Here is a 10127-nt window from a genome sequence, read left to right as displayed (position 1 = left end):
TTTTTCCATCAGTGGTCAAATGATGTATGCCCTCTTCTCTGTTGGATCCTCTTTGCAGTCTGAAAAGCAACACCCCAAAATGTCACTGTGACAGACTTTGCATTGGAAAGCACCTTAACATGAAAGATAGTACCACACTGTCCCTCTGTGGCTCTGAGGGGAACTGTTGGGTCTATTACAGGATTCGTCGTACACTGTAAAAAAGATCCGTATATTTAACAGTGAAAGACAGTAAAAATACGACAGGAAAAAACTGTTAACTATAAAACAGTTTAAAACTGTTGATTTGATGTGAAATTGCCGTAAATAAAGAAATGTGGAAAAACTGTAAATGTACATTTTTTCTCTGAAAAAAATACATAAACCTACTGTAAATCACTCTTGCATAGTTTTTTTAACAGAAGATTCCAATAAAGTTTAGAACAGGCAAACACAATTTTTTTTACATTTATTTATTGAAAAAAATACAGGTTTTAATTGCTGAATGTAAGCATGGTTGTGCTGGTAATGGATACATGCTGTAATATGACTTTGTGATTTTTGCATTAATTTCACATAATAATAATAATAATAATGGATTAGATAGCGGTTTTCAAGAAGCCCAAAGCACTTTACATTAAATCCATTCTTGATTCATAGCATATTTAATACAGCATATTCCTCCTCAAATTGTAATATAACAGGTACATATGTCCCAAGATCTTTATACTAGAAATGTATTAGGGCAATTTTTGGATGTAGTTTTTGTAAAGAATATGGGATGTAGCTGTTAAATCTACATTCTGTTGAACCTAATAAACCATGAGTTTAAAATGTAAACGCTAACAACAACTTGAGAGACCTACAGCTAATGATAGACATCAGTGTTGGTCAAGTTACTTGAAAAAAGTAATCAGTAACTAATTACTGATTACTCCCCCCAAAAAGTAATCCCGTTACTTTACTGATTACTTATTTTCAAAAGTAATTAATTACTTAGTTACTTAGTTACTTAGTTACTTTTTAAAAACACGATTTACAACCTGAAGAGGTGATAAAGTGATAGATCTTTCAGCCCAATTCTACTTTTTCTACATAATCCATCATACAAAATGTAATCAAATGGAAAAGTCTCTTTTTTTAACTTGTTTTATCAGTTTTAATCTTTTAACTTTATGCATCAAGCAAAACATTTAATTATATGCAACATTCTCTGACTTGAATAAATTAGTTTAACATTTAAACCTATTTTCTACACATTCCAGCACATAAAATAAAATATTTTTTGTGTTTTCACTCACTCTTTCAAACAGATGCAAGTAAAACACAGCAGAAAATAAATAAAGTCAAAGACTCAGCGGTCCTTTTGCTCTATTTTCACCTGTAAAGCAGGAGCAGGGTAGGCGGAGGGTTACCCTGGTGTAGGTGTGCTGCGGTCAGTTGAAGAATCCGCGCGAGTGTCTCTGTGAGTTTCCCATCACGTCGTAGCTACTCGGTGCTTGCTCGGAAGTTTAGGGGTTTTTTTCGCTGTAAAAAGAAGTTTTCTTCCCACGCACGATGGACGCTAATGTTTTTGTCACTTTTTATGGAATCAAACTCAAAGTAAGGTCAGTACTTCCACACTTTAAACGCTGCACGCTCATACTCTCTCCCGCACTCGATATATTATCCATTGTTGATCTGCACACAGCTGCTGTCACCAACGTCGCACTTGCTTACGTCACTGTCATGAGACATTCTCGCAAAAAAAAATCACGGTTTTAGTAACGCAGTAACGCAGCGTTCCTACGGGAAAGTAACGGTAATCTAATTACCGATTTTGCAATAGTAATCCCTTACTTTACTCGTTACTTGAAAAAAGTAATCAGATTACAGTAACGCGTTAACGCGTTACTGCCCATCTCTGATAGACATACTATATTATTTAGTGAATTCATATAATCCCAAAAGTGTTAAAATAATAATCTGTTGTCTGTTCTATTTATTCATAGTTATTTAAAGGAGCTTGCAAAGAAAAGCGTCTGGACTTCTTTAAGTTGCTTGAAGACGTTTCACCTCTCATCCGAGAAGCTTCTTCAGTTCTAAGGTCAAATGGTGGAGAGTCCCAGATATAAACCTAGTGGGAGTGACCCCCCACAGAGGGACAAAAGGACCCCCTGATGATCCTCTAATCGCCTGAGCCAAGGTGGGAAACTGGGCGTGGGTCCCAATCAGCCAGAGTTTCGGGTGAGTTCATTGTGAAACCTGGCCCCACCTTATCATGCGAATTCCTGAGGTCAGATAGCCCAGGATGTGAGTGGGCGTTAAGGCGTCTGGGAAGAGATCTCAAAACTGGATTATAGATGGCAGAGAGTTGGTGTCGTAAACCCCCGCCTCTGTTCAAAGATGGTCGCTCACAGTGGACATAGATGGCTTCTTTCACTCCTCTTTCAAACCATCTGTCCTCTCTGTCCAAAATGTGAACATTGGCATCCTCGAAAGAGTGTCCTTTATCCTTAAGATGCAGATGGACTGCTGAGTCTTGTCCTGTGGAGGTGGCTCTTCTGTGTTGTGCCATGCGCTTGTGAAGTGGCTGTTTGGTCTCTCCAATGTAGAGGTCTGAGCATTCCTCGCTGCACTGTACAGCATACACCACATTGTTAAGTTTGTGTTTTGGCGTTTTGTCTTTCGGGTGAACCAGTTTCTGTCTGAGCGTGTTGCTGGGTCTGAAATACACTGGGATGTCATGCTTGGAGAAAACTCTCCTGAGTTTCTCTGATACACCGGCTACATAGGGGATGACAATGTTGTTGCGTCTGTCCTTCTTATCCTCCCTCGCTGGTGTCTGGTCTTCTTTTCTGTGCCTCTTTGCTGACTTTAAGAACGCCCATTTAGGATAGCCGCACGTTTTGAGTGCTTCCTTTACATGTGTGTGTTCCTTCTTTTTCCCTTCAGGCTTAGAGGGAACATGTTCTGCCCGGTGGTGTAGGGTCCTAATTACTCCAAGTTTGTGTTCCAAAGGGTGATGGGAGTCAAAGAGGAGGTACTGGTCCGTGTGTGTGGGCTTCCGGTAAACTTCGATGTTGAGTTTGCCGTTCTCTTCAATGTGCACAGCGCAGTCCAGGAAAGGCAGACAGTTGTCCTTTGTGTCTTCCCTGGTGAACTTGATGTTTTTATCCACTTCTTCAAGCAACTTAAAGAAGTCCAGACGCTTTTCTTTGCAAGCTCCTTTGACTACGATGACCTGGATGACTGAGAACCTTCACAGACATATTCATAGTTAATTATCATATGAAGAAAAAAGATTTTAAAAGAACCTCCTCCCCAAACCAGGCGTTTTCCCCTGAAGTTTAGAGCACCGTTTCACATCAAGGCGCCTGATTTCAAACGGGCCAATCAGTGCACTGCATCAGGCTCCACCGCTGATAACGTCTGTACAGCTCCACACAAGTTTTGCTTTGGACTACGGCAGCACACTATCTTCATTTTCGTGGACTTGTTTCTCATTTTTTTAATTTAACGTCTGCCACAGCTCGTCTTCAGTTACTACGGTAAGAAAATAATCCAACTTGGTTTATTTATCGACAGCATTGTGTTGCAGGCAGTGAAGGCGCATATGATAAATTTATGTTAGCTTTAGCTCGTTTCTAGCATTAGCGTTAGCTACATTAGGCTGAAAAGAGCCTTGTAAAACCAGCAGTGCGCGTTTTGAGACGGGTGTATTAATGGAAACCGGCTAATTAGTTTAGCTATTAGGGCTGGGCCATATTATACCGTTCACGGTAATACCGGTATAATGTTAGGCAACGATAGGAAAATGAAATATCGCGATAGAATGGGAGTAAAACGCACAGTGCCTTTGTTTTCATACGCACATGGCCGATTGTTGAGTGAAACAGATGAACCAGAATTGGTTTGTAAAAATGGTGCAACTTCCGTGATGTGGAACTGGTTTGGTGTTTGTCCGTCAGATACACAACAAAGCACATTTTTTTGCAGAACATGCATTGTCGTATTTGTCAGACTAAGATGCTCTTAAATCTGGGAGTAATCTGGGTCCTAAACTCTGTATGCTTCAGGTCAAACAACACTGCAGCATCACTGAGAGTTAAAAACTGTCTAAATTCTTTCATCTTTAATAAAACGATCAGCATTGCTGCTTTACCAGGTGTAACTATAAAGTTTAACTCCATGAAAACAAAAGTTATTATATTTAACGGAGTTAGAAGTTAGCAGGAAGCTAGCGGAAGTTAGCTCGCTAGTTTCGCTAGTTACCTAAGCATGATATAGCATGTTCTGACTGAGAGATTTCTGAAAAAATTCAAACGTACAGCTCTGCTATCACTTCCAACATAAATGAAGACAGGAAACTAAACAGCAGTGACGTTTGTAGGGTTACTGAAGTTGAGCTAGCTGGTATATAATGATGTGCTACGTGATCGCTAGCGACACAGCTATGTTAGCATAACATAAACAGTGAAGCTGGAGGACGAACACTAACACTTTTCCACTTATAAAAGTTAACGTGAAGGTTCCTGATAGTTAGAGACAAATGCAATCGCATGGCAGGATGCTGTAAACGGACCAAACTTCAGTTAGGAGAACAACTGAGATAATCCATCCACAATACAAGGTTAGTCATTAATATACTGCAACAACATGGGAATAGAGCCGCTGCCAAAGAATTCAACATTAATGAATCAATGGTACAGAAGTGGAGGAAGCAAGAAGAATGAGTTTAATAAAGTTTGATTTATCTGACTGCTTTGTTTCGCTTAATGTGCCTTATAATCCCGTGCACCTTATGGTCCGAAAAATACGCACTGCACACTGCAGTTTAATGTTGCAAAGCACCTCTTTTTAACTTCAGTGGATATTATACATGGTTATGCTCAGGATATGTCAGCCCATTTCTACTGGAAATGCCTTTTGGTTAAACTTTCAGCAAGGAATTTGCATTTGCACTGTTACATTTTTATAAAGCTTTAATGTACATAAAAACCAGCTTCTTGTTTAAGTGAAAATAAATGGAAGGTTGTCTTTTTGCGCTAGTAATGTTGTGGAGTTGTATTTTGTCTCGCATCAATTATATCGTCAGTTATATCGTTATGGCAAATTTTCAAATATATATCGTGATAAATATTTTTGGCCATATCGCCCTGCTCTATTAGCAACAGGACATGTAGGGCAGCTGTCACCTCACAGCAAGAAGGTTACTGGTCTGAGCCTTGGCTGAATAATAGAATAGAACAGAACAGAGTAGAGTAGAATAGAATAGAATAGCTGGTGACTGTTAACTATCCTCATCCTCACCATCTTGTTTGTCTCTGTGTACCCCGTGGTGATCTGCCTTCTTATCTAGGGTGTACCATGAGTATCACCCAAAGACAGCTAGGATAGGCTACCTGATAAGGACACCTGGTTACAGATAATGGACAAAGCATATCTTACTTCTCAGAAGGTGTTCATAAAGCTTCCTCATCTTCATGAGGATGTCACGTGCAGCACCTTCTGCTGGTTAGATCTGAGTGATCACGTCCCCTACTATACGGCACTTACGGTCAAACTGTCCAAGAAACAGAATTGGCTGGTAGCCCAGGGCATGTAGTTTTGAAACCTGCAAGAACAACAAAGAAAAACATGCAGCCAGTCTTTCATGTAAGCAAATTGATGTATAACAAACCTTTAAGTTTCACATCTTTGTTGTTTTATTGTTGTAGATAGTTAAAAAGTATTTATGGTGACCAAACCTGTAAATGTATGATAAAATCCATCTTGAATTGTTTTGTCTCTAAGTTAATAGCCGATTAAATTAAAAATCAGAAGTAGCTTAAATAAAAATTGTTTTTAACAAGTTTTTTCTAGTTTGATGTCTTTAGTGCGATGGTGTTATTCTGATGTGAATAACTTTTTTATTTATGCTCTTTTATAAATTAATATTTTATGTGTATATACATGTCTTGTTAGTTTCTTACTTCATGATATACAAGAAAACATTGACAACTGTGATTAATAAAGAATTGTCTAGCAGACCAACCACTTATTAGATCAGAACTTTTAAACTTACTGACAACTGGGCTGAATTAACCATCCTGCTCGCATTTCTGTTGTTTTTAACAGAGGCAGCCCAGTTACTGTTTTTAAACTGTTCTTGTTTTTTTTCAATCACTCCTTTACGTTCAGGCTGCCCAGGCATCCACTGCATGTCTTCCTGTTGCAGGTGTTTGGAGCCTGACAGGAAGAGCATGGTTTGGTTTTTGGCTTTGTCATTTCTGCAAATGAAAATGGAACATGTAGGGATCATTTCAGGTCTGTTTTGGTTAAATGACTACAAAAATAATTCATGACCAAAGAAATAACTTATATTACGAGGCAGTATTACACCATATTTAGAAAAAAAATCAATTACGAGATTAAAGTCGTTAATATTGAGTTAATTACGTGAATAGGGTTAAAAAAAACTCAATTGATTACAGAAAAGATACATTGCTAAAATAGAGCAGTACTAACATTAGCTGGGTGGCCAAGCAAGTGTCTTACACATGAGAATACATCACCAAAAAAAAATTAAATAAACTTTTGCAGAAGTAGTTCTCTTGGTACACAGACTGCTCTGTGAAAACATTTCAAGTTTAATATCAGTTTAACATGCAAATTACCCACAGTTTATCACAACTTACTTAGCTAGGATCTGCCTCGTGTCGAGTTGAAAAATTCGCTGCAGGACCGTGAGTTGAAAGATACATTTACTATGACTCCCAAGATGCATTGCAGTAAAAAACCATCCAATCGCCTTGCTTAAGATCTGTTGACATGTCGCTAAAGGCGCGCTGTAGATAAATATTGCAATTTGTAAAAAAATAAAATAAAAGAATAAAATTTGCAATTTGTAATTACATAATTAAACACTGGGCCAGTTTATTTTCGTATTATCGCTGGTTATTATTTTAGAGTAAATAAAGGAATAACGGGTAGCACCAAGCTGTTGTTATCTTCATTTCCATAGCAACGGCGGTTGAGGATTATGGGTAGTGTGCAGTTACGGGATTAGTGCGCCGTCTGCATAAATTGGTCTGATTGGTTGGAGCCGAGCGCATCCAAAACTAACAGGAGTGGTGGATGAATCTATAAATGTGTTTTACGTGTGAAATGAAAGTAATAAACCTAACAAAGGATTATGTACGTTAAATCTGCGCACTTTCAGCTCGTGAATCACTGGAAAACACTGTGTGATGGCCACAACATGAAGCGATTTTATTGTTGAATTATCAGTGATACTTTCATGTGTTTTTGTTGAGAAATGTTGATGTCATTAAAAGAAAGCATTAAATTAGGGGGGGGGGAACCCGTTCGCGGAGAGGGTCCCCGGTTCTCCAGTTAGATTGTGCTTCACAGCCTCATGTTTCGCTGTGACGGGGTTATTATTGGAGTAAATGGATGGCTGGAGCCTCTGCTCGAAGCGTCTCTGATCGCCGCGAGCGGGTTCATATTGGAATGAATTGACAACCCACAGCGTCGCATAAAAACGTGGAAGGGTACCTTTAGCGTCAGCATGAGAAGTTAAGGGACGTGACAAATCGTCAGTATTTTACGCGTCGGGAATGAGAACGGGTTTGGCTAAGATGAATGTGTCAGGGTCCTGGGTCTCCTGACCCAGCGTTTTAGTTCTTTGTGATTTTTGTATTATTGTACTTGGTGTGAGTTATTCGATGGTTTCTAGTTTCGATCCCTTGCCCTTCTCGTTTCTCTGTGTCCCCTCTGTTCTGTAAGTCTGTGTCTGCATGTTTGAGTTCCCCTCCGTGTCTATCGGTTCTTAGAGTCCTCTGCCTTATGGTTTATGTCTCTGTGTTTCTTAGTTGCTGTCTCCACGGTGTCAAGTTCGCGTCTCTGTGTGATCCTTCCTGTTTTACTTTGAAGGTCCGTGACTTATGTGAATGTGTCCTGCTTTGCTTGTCTTGTCAGTTCTAATTTCCCCCAGCTGTGCTCTCCTTCTGTGTCTCATTCTCCTCGTTACTTCCCAGTGTATTTAGACCCTGTGTTTCTCTGAGTCAGTGTTGCGTCGTACCCTCAACAAGCTGTGTGTGTTTTGCCTCCGTGTTGCCAGTGTTTTGTTTCCAGTTCCAGTTCAGTGTTTTGTTTCCAGTTCAGTGTTTTCTGCTTCAGTGTTTTAGTCCACCAGCATTTTTGTTTGTCTTTGATGCCTTTAGTTAGTAAGAGGGTTTCCAGCAATAAAGCTGCGCTTTAAGTTGAACTTCTGTGTCTCTGAAACGCCTGTGGAGACGGCTTATGGTTGAGAAATGAACATTCAATGCACGGGCGACAGATCTGGTTGACATTCCTGCTGTCAGCATACCAATTGCACGCTCCCTCATTGCTTGTGGCATCTGTGGCATTTTGCTGTGAGACAAAACTGCACATTCCAGGGTGGCCTTTTGTTGTGGGCAGTCTGAGGTACACCTGTGCACTACTCATGATGTCAGATCAGCATCCTGATGTGGCACACCTGTGAGGTGGGATGGATTATCTCAATATAGCAGATGTGCCCACTACCACACATTTGGACTGATTTGTGACCACTGTTTGGGAGGGATGGTTATATTGTGTATCTGGAATGAATTTTAGGTCTCTACGTCCATCCCATGGGGAATGGGAGCAGTAACAAAGGTGTTGCGTTTATATTTTTGTTGAGTGTATATTTTCTCATCTAAATGTCCACTGAGCTGTGAGCCAGCTGTGATCATAATTCATCATCATCATATATGGAAAAAATGAAGTTCCTGAAGTCTCTAAACAAGAAAAGAAAGACACAGATTCTGAGTTTGTCTCATTCAGAGAAGGCCTTCCTTTCTATGATGAACCATCACTTTAGTGTGATCTTTATTAGTTTCAGACCAAAATACATTTCAAAAGGTCTGTGTGTGTGTGTTTTAGTTTTTAACAATATATAGTATTTAAAGGAACACACTCCACTTTTTTTTGGAAATAGGCTCATTCTCCATCTCCCTCTGACTTAACAATGCAGCGTCTTCTTTCTAAATTAATAGGACTTTGGAGCGGGATCTTAAGGGATGGGGCGTGGCCAGGATTTTTGCTCGAGGCGCCATATCAGCTGGCCAAACAAATGCTTGCTGTGTGTGGACACACAGACACGCATACACGTTTACACACACAAACCATCATATAGAAGAGAGATTTCTGAATAGGGATTTTGTTTCTGTTTTTTGTTAAAGAGACATGAAAGACCTCAACTTAAGGTTAAGTGTATAAACTTGAAACATCTTTATGATGCAACCGAAAGAATCATGAATCTGAAAAGCTACATGATTTTTCTGGATTTTATTTTTGTCGACTTATGAAGTTATATATATTGTTTTGTATATTTTTGAAATTTCTTAAGGAGAAGATTGCTGATTGGTCCTAACCAATTACTGTATAAAAGATGAACGACACGACAGCACTTCCTCCCATTGTGCAAAAATGAAGCCAAAATATCCCGCTTGTGGGAGCTGCCATGTTCCACTTTTGGAGCCAGAGTCTGCTCAGTAGTAACTCGTGGTGGAGCGTCTCTGCCCACACACCCGCTGGACGTGACCGTGAACACGCCCCCTTACACTTTTTACATAGCCCAGCTGCTCTGTCTCTCATTCTGCAGGGTATGGGTAAAATTTATCATACAAAACATGCACTCTGTGCAATATAGATTAACGTTACTGCTGAAGATGTGAGGACATCTGATCTCTGAAAAAACAACTGTTAATAAAGCTGGAAAAACACACCCACGTCTTGATCCTTAAAAAAGCATATTAATATATAGTAAAAGCCAATCAGAAGTAAGTAGAAGTAAAAGGCTTTTTTGGACAGGAGAAGTTGGACTTCGGGCGTGTAACTTTAACTTAAAACTTCAGGGTAAGCCTTGGCTGGGAAACGCCAAAAAATAGAGCTTCAGGCAAAGTTTGGGTTGGTTGACGCTTTTAAATTGAGTTAGGGATTTTAGAGATGAGGCCAGAAACAGTTAAAGTCTTGATACTGGTTAATTGGTCGCAAAAAACTCAGGGAGTTTATCCGCTGGGCGGTTATTTTAAATTTGTCGAAATTGTGTAGGCGCTAAAGCTGACAGATCTGACAGTGGTTGTAAATATAAGACGTCGTTGTAATATAGAATAAGAAAA

This window comes from Rhamphochromis longiceps, linkage group LG12, assembly GCF_057381845.1.
Source record: "Rhamphochromis longiceps isolate RC_006_pf linkage group LG12, R_longiceps_female_GT1.1, whole genome shotgun sequence".
NCBI classification, from domain to species: Eukaryota; Metazoa; Chordata; class Actinopteri; order Cichliformes; family Cichlidae; genus Rhamphochromis; species Rhamphochromis longiceps.
This window is presented reverse-complemented; position numbering follows the sequence as displayed.